At 35.1% G+C, this 17,816-nt stretch overlaps 1 long non-coding RNA gene and 6 other non-coding genes across 13 annotated transcripts in view; all 7 read left to right on the forward strand.

The window, feature by feature from the left end:
• LOC141373315 (uncharacterized) overlaps window positions 1–17,816 on the forward strand; it is a 46,633-nt gene that overhangs the window by 17,831 nt on the left and 10,986 nt on the right. For all 7 annotated transcript variants that reach the window (XR_012379180.1, XR_012379186.1, XR_012379187.1 and 4 more), the window contains 3 exons: window positions 4,020–4,128; window positions 11,814–11,920; window positions 16,273–16,359. This is a non-coding gene — a long non-coding RNA (uncharacterized lncRNA). The remainder of the gene's footprint in view (window positions 1–4,019; window positions 4,129–11,813; window positions 11,921–16,272; window positions 16,360–17,816) is intronic.
• LOC112822855 (small nucleolar RNA SNORD113/SNORD114 family) lies at window positions 2,487–2,558 on the forward strand. The gene has a single exon (XR_003207842.1). It is a non-coding gene; the product is annotated as a small nucleolar RNA SNORD113/SNORD114 family (small nucleolar RNA).
• LOC112822848 (small nucleolar RNA SNORD113/SNORD114 family) lies at window positions 4,807–4,878 on the forward strand. The gene has a single exon (XR_003207836.1). It is a non-coding gene; the product is annotated as a small nucleolar RNA SNORD113/SNORD114 family (small nucleolar RNA).
• Window positions 7,389–7,460, forward strand: LOC112822866 (small nucleolar RNA SNORD113/SNORD114 family). The gene has a single exon (XR_003207849.1). It is a non-coding gene; the product is annotated as a small nucleolar RNA SNORD113/SNORD114 family (small nucleolar RNA).
• On the forward strand, window positions 12,570–12,641 carry LOC112822862 (small nucleolar RNA SNORD113/SNORD114 family). The gene has a single exon (XR_003207847.1). It is a non-coding gene; the product is annotated as a small nucleolar RNA SNORD113/SNORD114 family (small nucleolar RNA).
• On the forward strand, window positions 14,266–14,337 carry LOC112822854 (small nucleolar RNA SNORD113/SNORD114 family). The gene has a single exon (XR_003207841.1). It is a non-coding gene; the product is annotated as a small nucleolar RNA SNORD113/SNORD114 family (small nucleolar RNA).
• Window positions 17,033–17,107, forward strand: LOC112822847 (small nucleolar RNA SNORD113/SNORD114 family). The gene has a single exon (XR_003207835.1). It is a non-coding gene; the product is annotated as a small nucleolar RNA SNORD113/SNORD114 family (small nucleolar RNA).

Genomic DNA, 17,816 nt, shown 5'->3' on the forward strand with positions numbered 1-17,816 from the left:
TCGATCCCGGGACTCCAGGATCATGACCTGAGCCGAAGGCAGTCGCTTAACCAACTGAGCCACCCAGGCGCCCTAAGCTGTTTTATTTTAAAAGCATTTTACTATTAATTTATACACTATGGTTTATATAGGCACTTCTGCAATGATAAATTTAGGAATTAACTTGGCAGAAGTGATGCTCAGAGAGACACAGATAATGGTAGTTTTGTGTTTGTTGGGTAAGATTCATAGGTATTCTTTTATGATTTTTTGAAAGGAATAGATAAAAAGGGCCAAGTGTAGACCAATGAGAGTAATGATTCATAAACTAAGGCTCATTATTTTAATTCTACATAAGTGAAAGCCATTGAAAATGATCCAGGGTGTTCAGTTTTTAAACAGTTGCCTTCTGTTGCACAAAATGGACACACCATAGTTCATTTTATCATGCAATATTTATGAGGATGTTGAATCTTATTTGGATGGATAAGGTACATAAAGAAAATGTAAGTAATAGTTGATGTTCTTAAATCTTTGCTGGGAAGTTGTTCAAGGGTGTTCATAACTCAGTAAATGCATGAATGAACAAATTAAGGAATAAAACAGGAGATGGCATGGGGTCCTATGATGGCATGACCCCCAGAGGGTCCTATGATGATAATATCTCATGATCCCAGGATTAAGCTTATTCTAATTCTGTACATCTAAGTTCCATTTAAAAAAATGTATTGGTTAAGGAGTAGTCAATACACTTGTTTTTGCATGATGGTGTGTTGGATGTTGATTTTAGTACTAAAAACAAATAAATAATTACATAAATGCATAAAATACAGGAAAGGCCAAAACATGGACTGGTGATGAGAAGGGCCCAAGGATTACAGTTAATTCAGTTCTGCACTTTTGACCTCTATCAAAGTAATCTAGTCTGTTTCATTCCTTTTGCCGGCTACTTTGTGTTTCACTGTGTATATATACATAGTCTATTTAAACAATTCTCCATGGATAAAGATCTAAGATGCTAATGCTGAGCAAGGAGCACAAAGGGAGAAGAAAGATAATGTCAGTGTTCTACCTGTGAGAGTAAGAGATTGAATTTATGGTTGCTCATTAAAACTTCTTTAGAAATGACCAAATCAAACAAGAAAGAATCAGCATGGACCAGTGATCAAGAAGTATAATTAACCCAATTTAGCTTCGTTAGAAAAAGTTCTAGACTATTCCGTAAAGATAAAAAGTATTTGTTAGTGTTGCCCAATAGGGTTTTCTGCAGTGATGGATATGTTTTATATAATTTGTTCTGTCTAATATGGTAGCCACTCGCTACGTGTGACTCTTGAGCACGTGAAATGTAGCTAGTGTGTATGAGGAACTGAATTTTTAATGATTTTTATTAAATTTTATTAAATTTAAATAGTCATATGTGACTAATGGCTCCTCTCTTAGTCAGTTGTGTTGGGTAGTTGGGTAATGGGAGTTTTTTGAATATTAAATATTAATAATTATATAAATCAATAATACACAAATTAATAACAGAGGATTAGTTATAGGCTAGAGATGACAGTGTCTTATGAAACAAAGATTATAATTAATTCAGTTCTGTGCAACTGAGATTCACGGGCAAAAAAGTCTTAGGTTCATGGAGAAAAGACATAGGTTTATTAATTTATTTTATCAACTGTTTATATTACCTTGTCTGTGTGTTCCACAGTTTATGTGAACATTTCTCTAACATTGAAGATCTTTGTATCTTGGTGGGAGAATATAAAAAATGTACTGTCCAAGTCATAGGTGGAGGGCTGAATAGTGGTTTTGTCAATATTCATTACATTATTATATTATTTACTTTAGAAATGAAAAATAAATAATAGTCCATGCATGGTACAAGGATAATAATGTAACATGGACTGAAGTTTGTAATTCATACAAGTCGCCACAACTGCAGTCCATAAAACTTTATCCTAATGGAGGGGAGGAAGCATCCCTTTCATTAGGCCCTATTAAGCAAGGTTCTTTTTAAAAAAAGGTGAAAGAGGAATCTTCATTCATTTTACATTTGTTTAATATTTCATTTTATATTCCATCACTCTCGATTTACACATTCCACCATTGATAAAGATTTGGGTGTCTAGCATGTTGATAGAGAAACACCAGTAAAGACTGTTGGTGAAAGGTTGGTGAAGTAAAATGAGATGCTCCTGGATTTCCTTCGTTATGTATTTAAAATTTGACCAAATTAAAGAAAGACTAAAATAAGAGGGCCACGCATGGTTATGATGGGTGTGGGTTTGCAGGAAGAATGATGGATCCATATGCGCAACAGTGAGTACATTGTAGAAAGAGGTCTAGTGTATTAGTTTTGGGAGAAATTAAACAAAAGACAGAAGTTAGTGATATTCTTTTATCTTTCTCCTGCTTTGTTGTGATTCATGAATATGATCAAATAATTTTTAGTCAATGAATAAATGAATGAACAAATGTATACATGAATAAATAAACAGTCCCAAGCCTAGACCAATGATGAGTACCCTGGGGTGTCTGAACCGAGGATTTTGATTAAACCCTGTAACTCTGAGGTCCATCATAAAAACAAACCTCATTTCTTGTCTTGGCGGGACATGAATTGTCGCAGAAGTTAGGAATACAGGCGTCTTGTTTGTGGCTTTGGTACATCTTGGTATGGGTCCTTTTATTAGTGAATCCATGTGTGAGTCCATAAAGAAACATATCCACAAATAATGACAATGAGGGCTAGGTATTTGTCAATTATGAGAGTATCTAATGAGAAATAAATTATTATTAAAACGTTTCTGAGGAGCTGAGTTCCAGTAAGTGAAGAGTTCAAGGCTTTTACCTTATTTTACCAGAAACATGTAGGCAGATGTCTGTAAGCATCAGTGTTGCTTCTGGGTTGGTGGTTGTTAATTTTATTAAGAATTTTATTAAGAAAGGGGGAAAAAAGGGAAACATAATAAATATTGATTACAGAATACTTAATTAAGGAAGCATGGGCCAGTGTTAATGTGTTACGTGAGAGAAGTTATGATTAGATTAGTTATTCTCAATCAGTATCATTTTTGGGTGAAAAACACATCTGTTTTTCTGTGGGTATTTGAGTTTATGGGAAAATATTAGTATTATTTAGGTATGTCTAGGTATATAGTTTCACAAATTTTGATGATATAAGTGAATGAAGGAAGAGATTATTTTATTTTTATTTATTTATTTATTTGACAGAGACACAGCGAGAGCAGGAACACAAGCAGGGGGAGTGGGAGAGGGAGAAGCAGGCTTCCTGTGGAGCAGGGAGCCCGATGCGGGGCTCGATCCCAGGACCCTGGGACCATGACCTGAGCCGAAGGCGGACGCTTAAAGACTGAGCCACTCAGGCGCCCCAGGAAGAGATTATTTAAAAGAGGGCAAACATGTATCCATGAGGATAATATGTCCTTAGAGGAAGTTCATTATTAATCTTGCTCTACCCTTCAGATGTCCATATAAGTAAAAGGGGTTGGTTTGGGGCTCTGCCTGCTTTGGGTAAAGGATGTAGAGGCAATTACTTATAATAGTATTTTGCTTTTGTCTTTAAAGAGAAAATACGAACAAGTCATTCTGTGAGCAAATAAGCCAAAACCAAACAAACAAACGAATAAGTTTATAAAGTACGGTCAAGCATGGATCATTGATGAGAATATGTCAAGAAATGAAGATGTAAATTTGCCAAATTCTGATCAAGGAAGATGCATAAAAAAGACAGTCTAGGCTCGGACCTGTGTGGTTAGGGTTTAATACACAGGATTTGGAGCAGGAATAGTTTTTAATTCTTCTACTAAGATGTAGATTTAGCAGTTGTCATTATATTATATACATTAAAAATTACAGAAGTCAGTAAATAAAAAGGTGGCCGTTTGTGGGCTAATAATGGAAATGTGATAAAAAAGGGATTTATGATAAATCTAGTACAGTAAGACTAAGGTGTCTTTAAAAAATTTTAAATCTATACTGCTTCTTCACTTTTCTAAAATCTGCTTTTTACTCCACAGATTCAATCATTTCTTCATTCTCCCATGAGGAAGATCTTTGCTGTCCCTTCTGTAGATAAGGAGCAAAGTGACTCATGTAAATGACAGAGTTTGTGTTCTTGGTTTGGAGGTAATTCGTGTGGGTTTTTTGTGGGTTTTTTTGAAGGAAGAATGGCCACTGTAAACATAAGTGAAATTAGACACACCAGGCCCGGACCACAGCTGGGAATGTGTAATGAATCACAGATTAAGACGAGTCCATTTTAGTTTAATTGAGATCCATTAGAAACAAAGTTTGAGGGGTTTGCTTCCATTTTCAGAGTTCCTTAATATTGCATTTTATTTCTGCACCACATTCTAAGAACATTCTCTATTGATAACTATCTAGGTCGTTAAATCTTTGAGGAAGGAGCACCTGGGAAGATAGAAAGTGTTGCTAGTGTCCTAGTTAGGGAGAGAATCAAATGGTAGATTCAGTGTACTATTTTTAAAATATGAAGAAATTAAGTGAAAGATGGTTAAGCAGAGCGCAAACACATGGGATGGGTATGAAGCAAGTTTATTGATTAACACATACGTGCAACACTGAGGTCCAATTAAAAAGAGATCTCATTTACTAGCTTTGTGGGAAATAAGCCTGTAAACAGCTCTCTGCAATATTCAAAGATCTTGTTCCTGGGTTTTTGTGATTCATAGGAAGTGCTTTTTTTAAATCAGCTAGACCATGAATGAAGTAATCAATAAATAATGCGTAGACAATCAATACACAATGTATAAATAAATAAATGAAGTAAAAGAATGTTGAGCTTGGATCAATGATGAGTAGTTCTGGGGTATATGAATCAAGAATTTTGATTAAACCCTAAACTCTGAGGTCCATATAATACTGTAGGTTAACCACACAGAAATTGAAATTAAAAAGAAAGAAAATAAAGAAACCTAGTCATTTTCTCTAAGGGAATAGAGTTCAAGCCCCTTGGGGATCTGGTTCTTAGGTCTTAGTGATTTTTGCGTATGGATTGTATTGATGTAAGTGAATCAGTGAATGCATGAATAAATGAATGTGTAAGTGAATGAAGACAAAGAAGGTCACATGTGAATCATTTATGAGAGTGTGTCCTTTCAGGACATTATTAGTAATATATTTGTTTAATACCACGTTTCAATATAATACATAGGTAAAAGCTGTTGCCCCCTTTAGAGCACATAGGAAGTCCAGACACGTAGGAGCACACACAGACGTATCTATATGCACATGTCCGCAGGCTGGATTGGTGGGAGTTTGCTGGTTGTTGGTTTTGTTTAGAAGAAGGAAAAAATGTTTACATAAACCGATGATTATGTAACTCTCTCACTGAAAAGAAACAAGAATGGGCCAGTGTTGAGGATGCGCTATGTGACATCAGTCATGATTAATTTAATTGTGTTCACTGAATTTTTATTTAAAAACACAAAATGAAAAGGGACATAGTTATTTCTGTGGGTAATGAGTGTGTGGGTGTGGGCAGCTGTTAGTATGTTTAGGTGTTCAAGTATAGGGTCTGTAGAATCTCAAGTAGTTATATATTGTGGTAAGTTATTGAATGAATATGATCATTTTATTTTATTTTTCTAGAGGGAAAGGCAGAAGGAGAGGGAGAGAGAAAATCTTAAGCAGGCTCCACGCCCAGGGCGGAGCCCCATGCAGGGTTCAGTCTCACGACCCTGAGATTATGACCTGAGCAGAAATTGAGTCACACATTTAACCGACGAAGCCACCCAGGCACCTCAATATGATCATTTTCAAATGATTACTTAAAAGAAGGCAACTGTGGACAATATGTGATGTCCACATATAAAGAAAATGGGATCTAGTTCCTTCCTACTTGGGTTGAGGACATAGAGACAGGTTTATGTAATGATGGTATTTCAGTTCTGGGTTTCCGTTGGAAAGTTTACTATTATATATAAGCATATATATAATTTTATCATATTTTATATTTATGTTATATATAATGCATTACTTATAATGTTATGTTCTGAAATGTGTCTTTATCATATATTATGTCTATTTTTAAAAAATAAATAGATGATCAAATTATTCCATGGGCAATTAGATAGGTAAGTGATAAAGCTAGGACTGTTGAGAATGTGCCATGAGGCCAGGTTCTAAATCTACACAATTCTGCATAAATAAAATTCATGACAATAATTATTAGGCTGTTAATTAAGAGTAGGGAGTATAATAATTACAAGCCTTGTTCCTGAGTCAAGTCTTAGATTCCATGATGTTTACATTGCCAAAAATTAAAAATAAAATGAACTGATAAATAAAAAGGAGTGCAGTTTTTGCACCAATAATGGGAATGTGATATGATCGGCTTTATTATTAACCTGGCAATGTAAAACTCACGTCCACTTAGACACATCTAATAGAGACTATTTAGAATTGGGTTTTTCATTTACAGCATGAACACACCACAGCCAACTTAATAATTCTCTAATGGTGAAGGTCTCCGTTGTCGCCTCTGTGGGTAAAAAGCACAGGGACCAATATAAATAACTATCAAAGTCCCTGTTCTCTGGGGAGATTGTTCAGAATTTCCAAGGAATCATTTTTAAAAACTGGCTTTATATATATGTATATATGTACATATATATAAAATCAAAGAACACCAAGCATTGACCAAGGATATGAATATGTTAGGAACCGAGGTTCATAGATTAGTCATTTTCAAGGCCACATAATAGTATGTCATTTTAGTTCGGCACCAAAATATATTTAGAAGAACATTCCTTCCTTGATAAAGATCAAGGTTATTTACTTGTTGAAGGAGGAGAACAGAGGCCGATGGGAGAAAATGACATTATTCTAGTTGTGAGGGAAGAGGGTGGTTCATAGTCGTTCATTTTACCACTTTTACAATGTGGACACGTAAAGCTGAGAGACAAGCAGAAACCTGTTATCAATACGAGGTGGATAGGAAGCACAGCTGTCGACCTATCCCCATGAGCAGCCGGAGGTGCACTGAAAAGAGACATCAAATGTATTAGCTTTCTGGGACAGGTGCAGATAGACTAACCTTAGTAAGAATCATTCCTCGCGTTCTTGGCATTTGTGATTCCTGGCTATTGATTGTAGTATAATGTATGCATGTAAAAATGAGGCAGAAAGGAATATATGAATGAAGAAGACCAAAAAATGCCCAGTTTATGGGCGCCTGGGTGGCTTAGTCAGTTAAGTGTCTGCCTTTGGCTAAGGTCATGATCTCAGGGTCCTGGGATCAAGCTGCCCCCACCCCCCACTGGTTAGTCTCAGTGGGGAGCCTGCTTCTGCCCCTCCCCCTGCTCCTGCTCTCTCTCGCTCTCTCCCCCTCATTAATAAATAAAACCTTTAAAAATTGCCAAGTTTGGATCAGTGATGAGTACCCTGGGGTGTCTGAATTAAAGATTTTGATGAAGCTCGGTAGCTCTGAGGTCATTCCAAGAAGAGGTCTAGTTATTCCCTCTGTGATGAAGGTACTTATGAAGCAAGAAAGGAATATTCAGGATTCTGTTCTTAGGCTTTGTGTTCCTTGGGTGTGGGATGTTTTTAATCACAAATGAAATAACACCTGATTAAGGAAAGAAATGAAGGGATGAATGATGACAAGGAAAGGCACACATCATTCAATTAGGAGAGTATGTTTTGAAACCTTTCTGAAGCAGTGAGGTCTAGGAAAATAAGTAGGTCAAGGTTTTACTCTATTCAGCAGGGAACAAATGGAAAGGTATGCCCAAGATTGGATGTTGTGATTATGAATTGATGGTGGGTTGCTGATGGTTCATTTTATTAAGAAAAGGGAAAGATGTTTGCATAAGTAAATAATAAGGCTCTAATTGAAAAAAAAGGTTATGGACCAGTGATGAGAATAGGTCCTATAACAAGATGGCTTACTGTGAGCATATGATCACATGTTAATATTATTCAAAGTTTTGTCCGGTGAGTTATAATTATAATAATGACATATTATATGTTATTGTAAGCATATGAATAGATTCATATTTTATTTAAAAGGTGAAAATCATACACCAGTGAGGACCCTTATTATGGAATAAGGATAATGATTATCCTGTTTTACACTACTGTTTGCATATTTAAAAAAAGCTAGGCTTTTCCTGCTTTGTATAATATACACAGACAGATGCACATAGTAGTTATTTCCTTTCTGAGGGGCTGCCTATTTTACCATTTCACTTTTTCTTTTCTTTTTTCTTGTTTTTTGTTTTTAAATCGAAGTACAATTAACACACAATATTGCGTTAGTTTCAGGTGTACATCATAGTGATTTGACAACTCTATGTTATGCGGTGATCACCATGATTGAAGCTACCATCTTTGCCTTTTCTTTCTTTAAAAAAAAAATTCACTTATTTTAGAGAGAGAGAGAGAGAGAGAGTGAGTGGGGGGAGGGGACGAGGGAGAGGGAGAGAGAGAAATCCTAACACAAACTCTCTGAGTGTGGAGCCTGAAGTGGGGTTCGATCCCAGAACCCTGAGGTCATGACTTGAGCTGAAATTAAGAGTCGGATGTTTGACCAACTGAGCCACCCAGGTGCCCCTGCCTTTTCTTTATATAATGAACAACAGGTAAAATTATTCCATTAGTAATTGATTGAATGAATATACTAAGGAGAGTCAACCATGGACCATTATTAAAAATATGCCATGAAACAAGGATTTAAATTTATCCAATCAGTACAAGAAAGATCCACTGAAAGGACAATGTAGAGGTTACCCATGTAAAATACATGGGCATATTTATAATAGTCATAGTTGTTATTTGTGGGTTGAATGGTAGATTCAGTGGTGTTCATTATATTATTTAAAATTAAAATTAAATGATTAAGTAAAGAAGCAGTAGTGATATTCCTTTTTTTTAATAAAGATTTTATTTATTTATTTAATTGACAGAGAGAGAGAGAGAGAGAGACAGCGTGAGAGGGAACACAAGCAGGGGGAGCGGGAGAGGGAGAAGCAGGCTTCTGGCTGAGCAGGGAGCCCGATGCGGGGCTCGATCCCAGGACCCCGGGATCATGACCTGAGCCGAAGGCAGTCGCTTAACCAACTGAGCCACCCAGGCACCCTGCAGTAGTGATATTCTTGAGCCAATGAAAAGAAGCAAGTTTTATGTTTAATCTAGAACCCTATAAACGTCCTAAATTTATTGTTTTTTCATCATTTTTTTCATTATTTTTTAAAAAGCCTGATTTTTATCTCAGAATTAAGACACCATAGTTGATTTAACCATATCTAATGATGAAGATTTTGACTCTGTGGTTAAGGAGCATAAATACTGAGGTGAGTAGTAGTCAAAATTTATGTGCTTGGTTAGGGGAACTGCTCAAGGGTGTTCACTGAAGTATTTCAAGTAATAAAGAGGTACATAGAAGTATAACATTAAAGAATGCTGTATATTACCTATGACCAGAATAGATTATAAACCCTAGATAATGATGATTAATTCAATTCTGCACAATTAATCACTCCTTACGAAAAGATGGAAGATGTTTCATACATGTTCATACATGATATTTACATGACAGTGGATTTTAATATTCATCCCTTCAAATGATTCAGGGAGCACATGTGTGCTACTCTGAAGGTCATTGCAAGAAGAGATCTAATGTGTTAGCTTTATGGGAAATGAACATATGAATAGATCCTAGTAATATTCAAGATACTGTTTTTGAGCTTTTGTGATTGATATGCATTGACTATATTATTATTGGAACAGTGAATGAAACAATAAACAAAGAAGGATACAGGACTGAAGGGAAAGAATGTGGAGCTGGGGACAATGATGAATCCTGGAGTGGGGATTGAGTCTGAATCTAAAATTGTGTAGGATGTGGGGAAAGGGGAACCCTCTTGGACCGTTGGTGGGAATGCAAACTAGTGTAGCCACTCTGGAAAACAGTATGGAGGCTCCTCAAAAGGTTAAAAATAGAACTGAGCTATAATCCAGCAATTGCACTACTAGGTATTTACCCAAAGAATAAAAAAAGTACCAATTTAAAGGGCTACAGGCACTCCTATTTTTGTAGCAGCGTTATGTACGGTAGCCAAGATATGGAAGCAGCCCAAGTGTCCACTGATGGATGAATGCATAAAGAAGAGGTGATATATATGTATATATATAGGAATATTACTTGGTTGGAGCTGGAGAGTATTATGCTAAGCAAAATAATTCAGTCAGAGAAAAAGAAATATCATATGATTTCCCTCCTATTTGGAATTTAAGAAACAAAAAATGAGCACAGGGCAAAAAGAGAGGCAAAGTGAGAAACAGACTCTTAACTACAGAGGACAAACTGATGGTCACCGGAGGGGAGGTGGGGGCGGCATGGGGGGACAGGTGATGGGGATGATGCAGGGCACTTGTGATGAGCACCAGGTGTTGTACGGAAGTGTTAGAATCACTGAATTGTACACCTGAAACTAATATTACACTGTAGGTTAACTATACTGGAATTTAAATAAAAACTTAAAAAGATAAAAATAAAAAACAAACATGGAACAAACAAACAAAATTAATCCTTGTCTGGAAATCTGTGGACTCCTGTGAAAAAGAGAAAAGGTAGACTCTTTGGGAAATGAACTCATGAATGGATAAGGAAATGTGTAAATGAACAAAGATATGGACGGCCACAATGTGGACCAACAATGAAGTTATGCAATAAAACAAAGATTATTATTCGTGTATATTTAAAACACTGGGTTCCATGGATAAATCAAAGCTCTGAACTCTTCTGTAAGGACAGGTATGGACAGATAATACCCAAGAGTTCATGTCGCTGCTTTCATTCTTTGTTTGGTGGTTTTAGTTAAGAAGGACAAAAAAAAAAGGGGGGGGGGCTTACATAAATAACCAATTGTTTAAATATTGTCTTATTGAGAGAGGGCCAAACGTGAATCCATATTGAGGATGTGTCATATGACTGGAGTTAACAGTTAATATAACTGTATTCACTAGTGTAATTTTTTTTAAAAAATCAAAAGAGGATTTAGTAGTCAGTTATGTCTCTGGGCCATGAGCATGTAGACTGGATATTTAATATTCCCATTCTGTGCCTTGGTTTTCATTGGTACTGACAGACTGTCATAAGGGAATGAAGGAGTGCATTTCTATATAGATTAATTATTCAAAAGAAGGCTTAGCAAAGGCCAATGAGGAATATGTGTTATGAACCAGAGATAATGATTGCTCCTTTTATACCCAAATGTTGTCCAGATAAAAAAAATAGAACTCGCAATTCATTCCACTTTGGGTAAAGTACACATAGAATTTTTTTTAAGTTTTAATTTGCATTCCAGTTGGTTAACATACAGTGTATTATTAGGTTCAGGTGTACGTGGAAATTTGCATGGGGAAATTCTTTAGAAAAATGGGTAAGTAATTGATTTATTTTATGCCTAATTATATACATGAATAAATAAATGAATCAGTAGACATCAATCAGAAAAATTTGTGCTTCATTGGTGAGAATATGCAATAAAATAACGATTTACATTTATCCAATTTTGTACAAGTGAGGTCCATTAAAAGCAACCACTGAGTTGTTAAATTTATGGATAGGGAGTGTGTAGACAGATATTTATGGTAGATAATGGTTCATATTCTCATGTTGGTGTTAATTGTGTTGTTTAAAAAGAAAAATTAAATAAGTCAATAAATAAGTGCGATTCATGGACAATGGTGACATTCTAAAATGACCCACATTCATGATTGATCTGATACTGCAAGACTAACCTTCACTTAAAAAAAATCTAACTGTAGGCTCTTTCTCTTTTGAGAGTCTGCATTTTCACCAAGTGAACACACCAGAGATGATTTAATCATTCTCTAATGAGAAAGATCTTGGCTTTCACAAACCCTGTGGGTAAGGAAAGAAGAAATTGATGTAAGTAGCAGAGTTTATATTCTTTGGTTGGGAGGTTGGTTTATGGGTATTGCTTGAATTTTCTGAAGTAGTGAATGGATATATTAATAAACAAAAAGCCAAGTAAGACCAGCACAGACCCAAATTGAGATTTATGATTAATCTCATTCAGTACTACTGAAATTCAGAAAAAAAGATGCAGGGTATTTCATTTGTTTTCAGGGTTGATCCACATTGTGTTTTATTTTTGCATTGCAATACATTTAAGTACTCCATTAATAAAGATTTAAGCTGTGAATTCCTTGAGGAAGGAACACACAGGAAGATGGACAAAATGGTTGATGTTCTAGATGTGGAGAAAAATTAAAGGTCCCATGGTTATTTCTTGAATCATCTTTAAATGTAAAAGAGCCAAGCGTGGACCAATGAAATTGATATGAAGCAAAGATGTTAGCTAATTTGTATTTGCGAAGAGCATACATATATATTGCAAAAAATGTCCTTGTCTATTAGCACTGCGGGAAAGGGGCATAGAGCCAGTTCTTAGTGATATTCAAGGATGTTGTTCTTGGGCTTTTTGATTCATGAGAATGGGTTATATTGTTATTAGTGAATCAATGAATAAAGGAATAAGCAATTCATAAATAAATGAATAAAACAACGTTCAGTATAGATTAATGATGAGTATTCTGAGATGTATGAATCAAAGATTTTAATTAAACTCTATAACTTTGAGGTCCATTAGAAAAAAGAAATCTAGTTTATTTCTTCTGTGAGAGAGGGACTTAAAACCGCCAAAGTTAGGAGTCAATGATCTGTTCCTGAGCTTTAGTTCTTAATGTCTGTGAAACATATCCTAAGTAAAGCAATGCAAGAATAAAGATGAGGAAATGAATGATGACTAATTATGTGAGTCTGCAATGAAACAAGAATTATTATTATATTAGTTCCTGAAACTGAGTTTCATCATCTAAATAGATCAGGTCTATCTTACTTCTTTCCATAAAGAATATGGATCCTATTCCATGAGAATTCATGTTGTTTCAGATTTCTCGTAGGTAGCTGTTGTTGGTTCTATTTAGAAAAGGAACAAATCCTTCGCACTAAAAACAATTGTTTAAATAAGTGCCTAATTGAAAGAAAGCCCGGCATGGACTAATATTGAGAATATGATCGTCACTATGATCAAACAAATCCTGTTTGCTGACTATTATTTGAAAAAACAAAAAGAGTCTAATAGGTTATATCTGTGGACAATGAACATATGGACAGATCCTAGTATTAGTCAATGTTCTTGTCCAGTGCCTTAGTTTGCCTTCACTTTGAATGTATTGTTAAAAGTTAATGAACAAATGAGTTCATATATTGGTTAATTATTTAAAAGAAGGCAGAGGAGTAGGTGTCTTGAAACAAATATAATGATTAAACCATTTTAGACGAAGAGGAAGAAATCTAGACTTATCCCACTTCGGACAAAGTGGATATCAGCAATTGCATGAACTGGTATTTCAGTTTTGGAGTACTGGCGGGTTTTACTATTTTTCTTTAAAAAATGAATAAATAATCAAATTATTCTTTGACTAATTGGGAAACATGAGTGAATCAATAAGTAGGGTACAAATCAGGGTAAATCTTAGACCAAGGCTTCATGGTGCACTCTCTGCAGTGCATGAGTATGGATCCTTAAAAAAGATCAATGAGGCTGTGAACCATGTAGTTAGGGAGTATATAGATGGTTAGTAGTACTAGTTACATTTAGTTATTTAGCAACTAGTGGATGGTGGATTTAACAGTGTTCACTACATAAATTAAAAATTAAATGGTAAATAAGTCAATAAAAAATAGAGTCATTCTTGAGTCAATAATGAGAATGTGGTAGCAACTAAGGTTTATTCATCTAGTACTTCATGACTCCAGTCCATTAAAAAAAGTTAAGTCTATGCTGTTCTGTTCTCTATGAAAAGTGTATTTTAATTCATGGAACAAAAACACTATAGCTGATTTAATTATTCAATAGTAATAAAGATTTTAGTTTTTACCTTTGTGGGTAAGGAGCCTAGAGACCGTAGTAGATTATAGTCAGAATTTATGTCCTTGGTTTAGGTGGTTTGTTCATTATGGCATTATGTCAAAGGAATAAATACTTAATACCTAAATAAAATCAAAAGATGCCACACAGGGACCAATAATGGAAACCAACTAAAGTGTACAATTAATCCAACTCAGTGCAACTAGGTTTATTAAAAATCATGGAGGACTTTTATTCACTTTTAGGGCTTTTAATGTTACAGTTTGTATCACGGTTAAACATTTTTTCAGTGATAAAGATCTAGGCCATTTACTCTTCAAATGTCAGGGGGCAAGTTTGGACCAATGATGAGTATCCTGGGGTGTCTGAATCAATGATTTTGATTAAACCCTATAACTCTGAGGTCAGAGACCTAGTTAATGCCTATATAGTAAATCAGCTTATAGCAGAGGTTAGTAATATTCAGGATTTTGTTCTTAAACTATGAAGGTTTATAGGTCTGGATTGTAGCACTATAAGTGAATTAATAAATGCATAAATAAATACATAAAGACAAAGAGAGCCATATGTGGCCCAATTATGAGAATGTGTAATATGTTTATTATTATTAATATTTTCTGAAGCACCCAGTTCCATAATATATTGATTAAATCTGATACCTGTTCAGGACAGGAACATATCCAGATGAGTACCAGGAAAGCAATGTTGTTTTGTTTTGTGTTGTCTTTGAGGTGCTGGTTGCTTGTTGAAAACAAGAAAATATGATCTGTTTGGTTATATCTGGGAGTAATGAGCATATGAACAGCTGTTAATTCTATTTAAATTTCTAATCTGGTTTGTATGTTTGTAGATATTGATGATATTGTGAGTGAATGTATAAATACATTTATGTCTCAACCAATTATTTTGAAGAGGCTACAGCAGGATTTTCTCAACCCCTCATTACTGACATTTTGGGCTGGATAATTCATTGCCCGGAAGGCTGCCTGTACTTTGTAGAATGTTTAGTAACTTCATGGCATCTCTTAGATGCCAGTATTGACCCCCCACCCCCAGTTGTGACAGTCAAAAATATCTCCAGACATTGGTAAATGTCCTCTGGTAGCAGATTTTTTGTTTTAGTTTTAGTCTTTGTAAAAAAATTCTTTACTTAAATTCAATTTAGTTGACATACACTATATTATTCATTTCAGAGGTAGAATTTAGTGATTCAGTGATTCATCAGTTGAATATAACACCCAGTACTCATTACATCAAGTGCCCTCCTAAATGCCTGTCACCCAGTTACTCCTTCCCCCCCATCCACCTCCCCTTCTGCAACTCTCAGTGTGTTTCCTAGAGTTGAGTCTCTTATGGTTTGTCTCCTTCTCTGTTTTCATCTGATTTTATTTTTCCTTCCCTTTGCCTATGTTCATGTGTTTTGTTTCTTAAATTCCACATATGAGTGAATCCTATGGCATTTGTCTTTCTTTGACTGACTAGTTTTGCTTAGCATAATACCCTCTAGTTCAATCCACATTATTGCAAATGGCAAGATTTCTTTCTTTTTGATGGCTGAGTAATAGTCCATTGTAAATATATATACCACCTCTTCTTTATCCATTCATCTGTGGTTGGACATCAGGGCTCTTTACTGGGTTGTAGGGTAACTCTATTTTTGATTTTTTGATGAACCTCCATACTATTTTACAGAGTGGCTGCACCAGTTTGCATTCCCACCAACAGTGTAAGAGGGTTCCCCTTTCTCTGCATCCTCACCAATATCTGTTGTTTCCTGACTTGTTAATTTTAACCATTCTGACTGGTGTGAGGTGGCATCTCATTTTGGTTTCGATTTGTTATGGCATGAGTCAACACAGAGAATGTAAAATAAGGATTTAAATGTACTGAATTCTGCAAAAGAAACATCTGTTAAAATTATCTTTTATTCTGTTAGGACTATTAAAATATAAAGATATATATTTTTAAAGATTTTATTTATTTATTTGACAGAGAGAGACACAGTGAGAGAGGGAACACAAGCAGGGGGAGTGGGAGAGGGAGAAGCAAGCTTCCTGTGGAGCAGGGAGCCTGATGTGGGGCTCCATCCCAGGACCCTGGGGTCATGACCTTAGCCGAAGGCAGACACTTAATGACTGAGCCATCCATGCGCCTCTAAAATATAAAGATATTTTTAATAGATATTGTTTTTATCCCTATGTGGTATATTCAACAGTGGCTAGTACAGTATTTAAATGTGAAAGTAAAATACTAGACTAATTAGGTACCAAAGTTTACCACTATCTAATTCCACATAATTAACATACATTAAAAACCTAGGTTAATTCTACTTTTTCCTTCACAGAATGACCATAAGACAGCAGACTTATTCATTTTCTAAAAAACAACATCTTGGCAGTTTGCTCTGTGTGTAAAGAACATAGAGACAAATGTAAGTAAGACTGAGTTTCCATCCTTGGTTGGGATACTTTGTTCATGAGTGTTTAGTGGTATATTGAAAGAATCAATGTCCATAAAGAAAGAAAAATCTCCAAATATGGACCAGTGATGGGAATATGTTTTCAATCAAAAATAACTTCTAATCTAATTTGGCACAATTGAGGTGATTTAAAAAGAGAGTCATTTCATTCATTTTCAGAACTACTTAATATTTCATTTTATTTACCTCCACAGAGGTCTCAAACATTTCCCTATTGGGGTAGTATGGGCTGACAACTGTTTTGTGTGGCAGCCTATAAGCAAATGGAAGACTTTGTTCTGAGATGTGATTAAAGATGGTGGTTTCATCACTTTTCATTGAAACATCTTTAAAACATGGGCAATTAAATAAAATAAAGCCACAGAAGGACCAATGGTGAATGTGGATTTGGTATGCGGCATAGATATATAAAATATATATATATATACACATAATATATGTACATAATATATAAAAAGAACATGTGTTCTCTGAGGTCCATTGTTAAAGGAGATCTAGTCTATTTGCTCTTTGGGGAAAGAGCCACTAGTGGGAGGATCTTGTCCTGGAATTTTATGATTGTATTGTTATTCATGGATCAATGAATAAATAAATAAATGAAGATATTAAGGAAGAAAAACGTGCCTGGACCAATGATGAGTACCATGGGGTATCTGAAACAGGAGTTTTGATTAAACCCATATGCAACTCTGAGGTCCATTACAAAGAGACACGTAGTTATTCCCTCTGTGGGAAAGGAGCACGTGGTACCTTGTGCTTGGGCTATCGTGGTTCTTAGTGATGGACTGTATTTTATTATAAAATTGACCCACAAATAAAAAAAATGTCAGTGAATGAAAAAAAGAGGGCAATTTTACAATTATTATTAAGGAATGTAATGCAGCATGGCGTAGTATTATTAATATTTGGCTGAAACTCTGACTTCTAATAAATTAATAGTAAATGAAAGGGGTATATGGTTATTTGTACATAATACTCAGGAGTGTTTGTTGGTGGTGGGTTGCTGACTGATTCTTTTATTAAGGAAATAGCAACACATTTACTCTATAATAGTTGGTTAAATGACCACATAATTGAGAGCCAAGCAGAGACCAATGATGAGAATGATTTATATGACAACACTCATCATTAATCCAGTCTTTTTTAAAACTAACTTTTATTAAAACAATTAAAAAGAAGCAAGTCTTTTATTGACGGTAATGACTACAGCCAGACATAAATTTTGTTCAGTGTTTTTGTCCAGTGGATAAGATCACAGATATTAGTGTCTTTGTATAAGAGAAAGAAAGTATAATTTTATATATCCATCTATTTTTAAAAAGTCAGCAAAACATGGACCAATTAGCAACACATGTTTAAATATGAGGATTTTAATGCATCGTAGTTTTCCAGTGACAAGTATTCTAAGA

This window comes from Callorhinus ursinus, unplaced genomic scaffold, assembly GCF_003265705.2.
Source record: "Callorhinus ursinus isolate GAN/ISIS: 27379988/994484 unplaced genomic scaffold, GSC_fseal_2.0 scaffold8, whole genome shotgun sequence".
In the NCBI taxonomy this organism is placed as follows: Eukaryota; Metazoa; Chordata; class Mammalia; order Carnivora; family Otariidae; genus Callorhinus; species Callorhinus ursinus.